This window comes from Aphelocoma coerulescens, chromosome 2 (assembly GCF_041296385.1).
Source record: "Aphelocoma coerulescens isolate FSJ_1873_10779 chromosome 2, UR_Acoe_1.0, whole genome shotgun sequence".
Lineage (NCBI taxonomy): Eukaryota > Metazoa > Chordata > Aves > Passeriformes > Corvidae > Aphelocoma > Aphelocoma coerulescens.
In genome coordinates this window covers 130,649,652-130,658,607 of record NC_091015.1, presented here as the reverse complement: position 1 = coordinate 130,658,607, position 8,956 = coordinate 130,649,652, and the positions used below count along the sequence as shown (strand labels likewise).

Sequence of the window (8,956 nt, the reverse complement as noted above, 5' to 3'; positions counted from 1 at the left end):
ATAGCTGTTGCTCTTCTGCATTTGGAATAAAGCAGGCACATGTTTCTGTCCCTTAGGACATGCTGGATAAAGGACATGTCTGTGACAAAGAAGGATAAGAAACCTGCTAAAGAAGCTCAGATAATATAAATTAAAGAGGTAGTTGGTGAGGATCTTCCTGTTCACACTAATGGTTAAGCAACTTGAAGAATGTAGTGTTACAAAAGATGGAAGGATTATTGGTCAAACCCTCATATTTGAAAGGGGTTTGAAGACTTCACCATCTATAATCTGGTTACCCTAACATTACCAGCACGGAAAACAACAGATTTCATCTGAAGCAATGCACAGTAGTATTTAATTTAAAAATCCTAAAACAACCCCTCCCACCCAAAAAACCACAACCCTAAAATTTGAAAAGACCACAGCATAAAAACCTAGAAACTCTCTTTTTTTTTCTGAAAACAAAATAAAATAAAACAAAAAGAGGTTAACTTTTTGATAAAGACTCTGAGTTGACTATCTCAAGGCATGGATTCAATGCCACATTACATCTTGATTAAAACTTTACACCCTGAGAATGAGGTGCTCTCTTACGATGTGATGCATCGCTACCTCTCCACGTCTCTAGGAGACATCTCTTTGAATGGATCTGCTCTTCCTGTCTGGGCTTGAGGAAAGTACAGTGATGAATAAAAACACCTTTAACAATAACAAATATCTTTCTATTCTATCCAAGAAAGGAGATGAAAAATTAAGGTACAGCTATGCAGGTTATTGCAAAAGGCTGCTGCTCAGCTCAGCTCAGGTGTCTCTCTGCACTGACAACATATGGCTTGCACTTATGTGTATTTGAATCTCTTACCTGTATTTATCTAACAAGCCTTTTGTTCATGTGTCAACAGAGCTGGAATCTTGCCTCAGGATTATCTTACTTTATTGCTGTAGCACCTGGTACAGCAGATAAAGATTCTTATAAATTATAAATTCATGTAAATAAAGCAGCTTATTTAGGTCTTCAAAATGGAAACCAGAAGTCAGCTGTAGATTTTATGTACTCTTAAGAAGCAGTGATGGTTTTGAAAATTGGGTGGTCACTCTGAAGGTACTGTCTTATTTTGGAAGTCTGAATGGAGGAAGTGTGAGATTTCAGATGGGGACTGTTCAACAATGTGCCCTCACAACTCACTTTAAAAACAGTGGCTGAATTCTGCATTTCTCAAACATCTGGGCAATCATTTAACACATACCCTTTAAGGCCTCTTAAAATCTAGTGTAGTGAGGGACAAGCAGGGATGGGCTGATACAGCCTCTAGATATATTCCTGGAAGAACATGCCTCCATATAAAAAATATGTGAGGAGAACTTGACAGTGTATTCACAAAGGGAACAGCAGGTTCTGAAATTAAACTAGGGAATAAGCTTTCAGCTCAGAAATCTCCTGTGAGGTACTGCAAAAGCAGCTACAGCACCAGGTAGTGCAGTGTTGTCTGATCAAATGAACTGTAGGACACAAACACAGAAAAAAAATGGATCAGATAAGCAGCCTGCTTCAGGCTGCATCTCCCTGTTACAAAAATATGTGCTTCATCCCACTACTTTCCTGACATTTTCATGGCACAATGCATAAATGGATTGGACAAAGAAGAAATACTTTGTTCCCTTCGTGTCTGCCAAAAAAGGCTTTTCTTTGTTAAGGACAGAAAGCACCACATGATAATGTGCCACTTCCCACCTGATGATGCCTGTCCAACATCCTTATTTGCAGCAGCCAAAGAGCAGCTGCATCTGCCTGTGTCTGAGGTATTTCACTGTTGAAAGGATTTCAGATGGCTGTGTTGGCAAATGCTGGGTTGGCTAAACCTAGCTGGAGGCATGAGGTAATATTTGTTGTGAATTCAGAATATCCAAACATATACACCTTATCATGTGTGAAGCCATGATGGAAGGGCATGCACATTAACTACAGAAATAAACACAATAATTAGGTGAAACTACTCTACCTTTCTCTTAAATACAGGAAAATCAAACCTAAGGAGTTCTGACTGATTCCACAAGTTAAGACTTAGGAAGCAGACTAGAAATTTCTCTCTTATATTAAACATAAAAGCATGTTAGAACCCTGCTAACTGCTCTAGGCCTATTCTTCCTGTATTCTTACATGTTCAGTGTCATCAGTAAATTCCAGCATGAGCAGCTTGCTGCTGCTTTGATTAATACCAAACTGACTATAATAGTCACAACTATATCATCACACAGTTATAGCCATTTCATAATAGTCAAATAACCAGCCAGTATGGCATGTTATGTGCTGCTTGTTCAATATGACATAAACTTGCACAGCCCCCAGCAGAGCACTGAGCAGGGTTGTGCATCATCAACAGCATCAGCTGAGACACTAAAAACTGTGAACACATTTAAGTTGAGATAAACTACAGTCCTCAGAATGCTGCTTGTCACTCCTCAGTCACTGTAAATGTAACCAAACAGAAAGTGCTATCAATCTTTCAATTGCTACAATAAGGGATGTGCTGGCATGTTGTGCTAAAATACCCTTGTGCTGGGCTGTTTTCAACACACTGTGTTATTACTGTCCCTTACAGCCAGGGACAGGTGGGAAAAGAAAATATTTACCACAGGCTGCTGTAAAGAACTGCCTAATTGCTTTTAACAGCAGTGAGCACCGTGTTCCCTGGGTTTCAGTGTGGCTGATTTGGGCAGAGTTTCACAGGAGAAGGCATGAACCCTTAGGTCACAGTACCTTGTACCAAAGATACAAGAAGAACTGGATATAGAAATGGGGTTTAAAAAACAACATTTCTTTGCATTCATTAATTTGCTTATGTTGAGAGACATCAGTTTTCTTCTCATTTATAAGACGGCTTACTAGAACTCGATTTCTTGCAAGCATTAAACCAAATTGATTTCATTATGGAAGGTCTTTGGGATAATGGAAATAATTTCAAAGCAAAACAGACACAAGCAAATGAGAAAAGAGTAACCTGAATACTTCAGGTCAATTCCTTTCTGTATTGTTCCAGTTTTACTCTTGCTCACAAATCTGTGGTGAATGGCAGTTGAAAGGTGAGGACGTCTGTTTCATTTTCTTGTATTGGTTATTTGCAGAATCTTTATGTTAAAAGATACCTTATGTTACCACACCAAAATTTATCTTTCATTATAGAAATTATTCTGTCATTAATTATTAGGGAAATATCACTTTTATGGTGAGGTTATTAGAAACAGTAATTGGAATATGCTTCATGTCATAAATTTAGTACATTGTAAATGAGCGGTCATATATATTATCGTTTAAAAGAATCATTCCTACTTAGTAACAACACAAGAGGTGGAGGACAAGTTCAGTGAATTGATGGAGAAGTGGGAAGAGTTGATACTTGAGGCAAAGGCCACTTATCTCAGTCAGCCAATAATCCTCAGGAAGAGCACTGTGCCAAGATTTGAAAAGACGTAAGAAAGGTTTCGCTTTTGGGTGAGTGAATCTTGCATCTTGAACACATTGAAGAACAGATGCATTCTGTCACATAAAGATGCTGTCAACTTTCCATGTTTTTACATTTGTGTGCTATTGGATAGAGCTGGCTGAATACTAGCCGATGTTTAAGGCGCCTACATTCTAAGATCAAAGATTTCCATGATTTTGGAAAGCAGAATACATGTTTGCTTATAGCTTACAAAGCACTGGGGTAAGAATAAATAACGAATTTTGATCCGGAGTTCATTTGTGACACTCTGAAGATCAGTTCTGTGAGTTCATTGCTAAACATTTGCAGAATGAGGATCAATGAATGCAGATAGAGAAATTTAACAAATATTGTTCAATATTTTAATTAGCAAAGTCGGTTACAAAGGGTCTTGCAATCTGTAGAAAATGAAATATAGAGTAAATAACCAGAGAGGGTGAAAACAGAGAAATTCAATTTCAATTAATACAGTTAGTTATGTCAAAGCTCTGTGGAAATCAGTGGCAGTTTTTAGAACAGTATCACATGAATACAGATTTATAGTACATGTCGCAATCCCCTGATAACTTTTGTCTCAAAAAGATCCAGGCAAGTGCAGAGAAGGTCTGTGGTAGGTTAATGTGAAGGTTACAGCTATGAGGAGGACTGGGCAAAAATGAAAAGGGAAAGGTACGACTGAGAGAGGCAATGTCCTCAGTGTACGAAACATGAAAAACAGGTATTTGAACACGGTTTGGCCTATAGACTATGACAAGGACAAGAAATATCCATACTGAAATGCAACAGACATACAGTAGTACAAGTACTGAATTTTCCACCGTTTACAACTAACCTGTGTGGATTGTTGCCACAGGACTCCACTGAAGGAAAATAGCCTAGTAAATTCCTGAAAAGAGGAGCATCTGCAGCTCAGCCGAAGATGACCATGGAATAAGAACTATGAATCCTCATGTGTTGAGGTATCAAGCCAGGGCCAGCTGGGTCTCAGAGAAAAGTTCTTCTTTTGTGGCCCAGTAGAGAAGAGAGCAGAAGCGCTGTGGTCAAAGGGCAGATGCTACAACAGAACTGCTGCTTTGTAATGGCATCACAGCTTTTGTCACTGGTTTTACACATCTGGAGGGTAGGATTCGGTAGTCACTGAGAAATGTAGTATTAAAATGCCAGCATGACTGTTATGCCTTCTTAGTGCAGGTGATTCATATTCCTCTAAATCACTAAAACTATGAGAATATATTTAGCTTTTTATTGATCTCAGGAAGTGAAACAATGAAATGGACTGAGAATTTTGCATTGAAATCAAGTTAGCTATGTATCATAAATTACAGTGAGTTTTTATCTTTTAATCCAAAAGTAAAAACTATTTTAAAACAGATTGTTAGTTAGTGGTTAAAAACAAGATGAGGTCTTGGTTATTCTAAATTATATTCTCAGCTCTGAGTCAGAGGTCTTGCATGAATTCAGACAAGTTATTTAACTTCTGTGCATTTAAACTTCCTCATACCTGAAAAATGGATCTCCTGAATGAAGATGCTGCTGAATCATTAAGCGCATTCTGTGTTCCAGACATGACAACCTTTATGGAGATGTAAAGTGTTATTACTGAGCTTTGTTTGAAGCTGACAAATGAGTCAGATTCCTCTAGCTGTCACCGCACATCAGATACATGTAATTATGTAGTAACAGCATAGCTAGGGACATTTATCTGAGTGAAATTCTGGAGCTGCTGTCTGGTATCCCAGATACAGCTTGGCAAACTTACCCAGGTGTGCAGTGGGAATTACAGTAGATTGTTCCCTTAAGACCTATGTTTGTTTGGGGTTTATTCTGCCTGTCTCTCTCCTAATCTCTCTCTCAGGTCATCTTCAAACATTTCCCAGGTCACTGGGCTAGTCAGTTTTCATGTTGAAAAAGCACCAAAAGAAGGTATTGCCCCTGCATTGCAGGCAGCAGTGCCATGGATGCCAGGTGAACTCAGGCCAGGAGATGCATTCCTCTGCTATCTTCCCTTTCCTTTCAAGAGCCAATGCATCTCCTTAATAGTGAGGGACATTCTGTGAGTGCTGATGATTTTACTAGTGTACATAACACAAAGGTGTTCTGCAACTTGTCTGCTCCCAATTACAAAAAAGGGGATTGAAATAATAATCCTCTGTGCTACTTGGCAGATTTGATTATACCTTGCTGCCATCCCTTTTGAATCCATGCTGGCTTTTTTTCTCCTTACAGAGAAATCTTTGCTTGCATCCTCACAGGTGCTGGATGATGCTGGAGGGGGCATTTGGGCAACCAGGAGGAGACACACAAGGCTTGGTATTACAGCTGGGAGCCAATTTACTTCTATCTGCCCAAGCTTGCTGCAGGCAAAAGGATGGGTTGAAGGTTGTATGCAAGAGATAATCAGAATAAATGCTCCCAGCAACAGCACCATGAGGAACAGATTGTGTAGAAAGTACAAACACAGGGACAATTTAGGCAATGTTCATGGTGACTAGATGCCTGCAAGTGAAGATCACTGTGCTATTCTCTATGAGCAATGCCACCTCCTGGTGTCCTGGATCAGGCCTAGGAGAAAGACCTTTCCTGCATCAGATTAAAGAAATAATAAAAATGCACTGAAACCCACACAGACAGAAGAACTGCTTCCTGTTTGTGTGACTGTTATGATCAAGCACTGTTTCATTATTGCTATGTTCCCCTTTTCATGTCTACAAAAATAAACCAATCGGTCCTCTTGAGCATCAGTGAAATTACTGGAAATTGTAGATGTCCTACTCCAATTTGTGAAAGAAATTCCACATGTAAGCACCTCTTCTAAGATTTTGGTTCTGGCATCTTGTGCAAGCTCCAGGGTTGAAGACCATGGAATTGCATCTAGAAAAAGAGAGTTTTTTAACATAGGAGCTACAGCACAACATCCTTGTTCAACATGGTTCAACCTCAGCCTGAACAGTGGTGCCACTGGGGGAAAATAGCTCAGATTCTCATAAAACGTTTGCAAAAAACGCTGAGAGAGCTGGAAATGTTGCTGGTGATATGAAGTGGAGAGCAGAACAGATTCCCTCATCTATTTCCCACAGCTGATAAACAGTAATGCCCTTCAGTCTCTCCCCAGCTGGCCCAGCTTCAGATGAGTAGCGCAGTAATGAAAGCCTCCATATCCTATTAGCAGTGCTCAGCCCATCCGTAGCTCGTTGGAGAGATGCCTGCTCCGAGCTGAGATGGATGGCTTCCTCCGTAATGAAAACAGAGTGAGGAGCAAGACTGCACGAGCAAGACCTGCTTCTGTCTCATCCCTATGCAGGAGGAACGATACTTGCAGGGGGGAGTTTTGGTAAGTATCTGGTACCTTTGTTTCACGTAACAAAGGAAAGACAAATGGTAACGCATTCATAATTCTAACACCAGTTTTGACATAATAGGACAAAATGGTGCCTGAGGATTCCTGTGTATCAAGCAGATGGGGCATCCATTATTTTCCTTCAGGTCAGGGGTCATCCTAAAACGAGAGTCAGCAATCATTTTGCAGGGCATAACAAAACCATTTTTTTGCCTGCTTCTTAATCCCAGAAAGCACTACTGTCCTCTACTTTTGTCCACATACATTATAATTTTTGTCTATTATCTGCATCCCCAGAGACCTAATAGTCTTTTCTTCAGTGCAGCTTGATCTGGAGCAGCTGTAAGCTTTGCTGCAGGCAGTGTCTGACAACTGCTTGCCTCTTGGTCAGTGTCAGTTCCCTGGGGGAGTGCAGGCATTCATTTCATTATTAAAGCATGGAAAAAAAATCCTATATTCATTTAGATCCAGAATAAATACGTAATATTTGGAACAAAGGGCCCATGTTCCAGTCCAGCTGGCAGTGCTTTTACCACTGCCGTTCTTCAAGGCCAGCTCCTGCTTAAAGCATGCATTAAGGTCATTTATTTAAAAATAATGAAATGTGCTGCAAAAGCCCTTTTTTCCTCTGTCAGTCTAAATTTCACCTTCCAACATCTCTCATTGATCCTCAAGCACTAAGAGCTTGCGTGGAACAGCACTTTTGTGAAAATAAAGATTGTTCAATTACAGTACTTGGAAAAAGAAAACAAAAGCTAAGAACAAACCCAGTGGTGTTTTGTTTGATTTTTTTCAAAACCAGGTCTGAGTCTTATTTTGCCATATGTGTTCTCATTCAGGTGTAAGTTGAGTGCAAAAATTGTCTAAAAATGACCTCCTCCATTACTAGGGTAAAAATGGATGTTGATAAAAGGGTTTATTGTTATCTTACTATAGGATGCCCTAGTACTTCTCATGATTAGCCAAGGTAAGATAGTGTGCTTCAAAACTGTTCATGTGCTTTTGCTGCAGTTGTCCAGCACATCTGTTTATGTTCCCTTTGATTTGAGACATGAATGAAGTGGACTCTGAACCAGCTATCTCCTCTTGATTTCAAGAAGCTAACCCTGAAAAGGTGCAGCATTGTAAAGGATTAGGATGAAATCTTGAGCCTGTTGATATTAATGGACACGATAATTTACATGAACAGGACAAGAAGAATCTCCACAGTAATACAGAACTTGTATTGCAGCCAGATTGCCTTCTTAGGGTCTCCAAGGTCAGCAAGCATACAGAGGCTCCATCCACCAAAGACTACGCAGAAAGGTAACCAAAACTGAAGTGAAAGGCACTTCAAAGGTAAAATCAAACATCCGCACATTGTCTGATACCAACTTTCAAAAATTTAGGCTGAGATTTGTCTGAAGCAATGGTAGCAACTAAAAGCTAAGCATGAATTCTGACTTACCTTGTTCAGAGGGTGATTTATCCATCCATCCATTTAGATGGTGTGATTATCCTTGTTATAATTTATGTTGAAATGAAACCATACCTGAACCATTTTTTTTAACTGGTTAATGTTAGACTGACTTTCAAATTCAGTTTCTTCAGCTTTTTACAGGTTTTCACCCCTTATGAAATAAGCTAATCCTGTTATAGGAAGGTAGGAAGCTTTTTTTACACTGCTGTTTCTTATATAATCTTTCTGGTAACAGAAGAAGGGAAAAAAATCCAATGAAAATATTTACTGATATCTTCCTTAAAATTTGTATATGTGCAAGTATCACGGACATTTTGTATAACAAATAATTTTCCTCCACTTTCAGACATGTAAGAAAACATTTTCATAAATAGAACCAACAGCAAAATTTTTACCCCACAAAGGCAATTTCCAGACCCTTCTGAAGACATTTTGCAGACAGATACTTCAAGCTGTAAGGTGGTGATAACTATTTGGAGGGATTGAGACCAGGCTTGCCATCTCTTCATCATTTACATCTGTTTTCCCTCAATGCACATACTTCATTCTAATTACTGTTAATAGGAACTGGTTGTGCAGTCTGAGGAAATCTGAATTAGTTGCTGTTCATTCAGCAGAGATGAAAATGTTTGTGACTAAATAAAACCCTGCCATTCTGCATGCCTAGCACACAGCACTAATTGGGCCGCCACCTTG

General features: G+C 39.4%; 1 long non-coding RNA gene across 2 annotated transcripts; it reads right to left on the bottom strand.

Annotated features, from left to right (window-relative positions):
- Nucleotides 1-3,844: 3,844 nt before the first annotated feature.
- Nucleotides 3,845-8,730, bottom strand: LOC138105929 (uncharacterized). Of its 2 annotated transcripts, none has more exons than XR_011148803.1 (4): nt 8,656-8,730; nt 8,249-8,332; nt 4,966-5,037; nt 3,845-4,601 (listed from the first exon to the last, which is right to left on the bottom strand). It is a non-coding gene; the product is annotated as an uncharacterized lncRNA (long non-coding RNA). The 2 variants fall into 2 exon arrangements; XR_011148802.1 differs by having other exon boundaries at nt 3,845-4,577.
- Between the last annotated feature and the right edge of the window lie 226 nt (nt 8,731-8,956).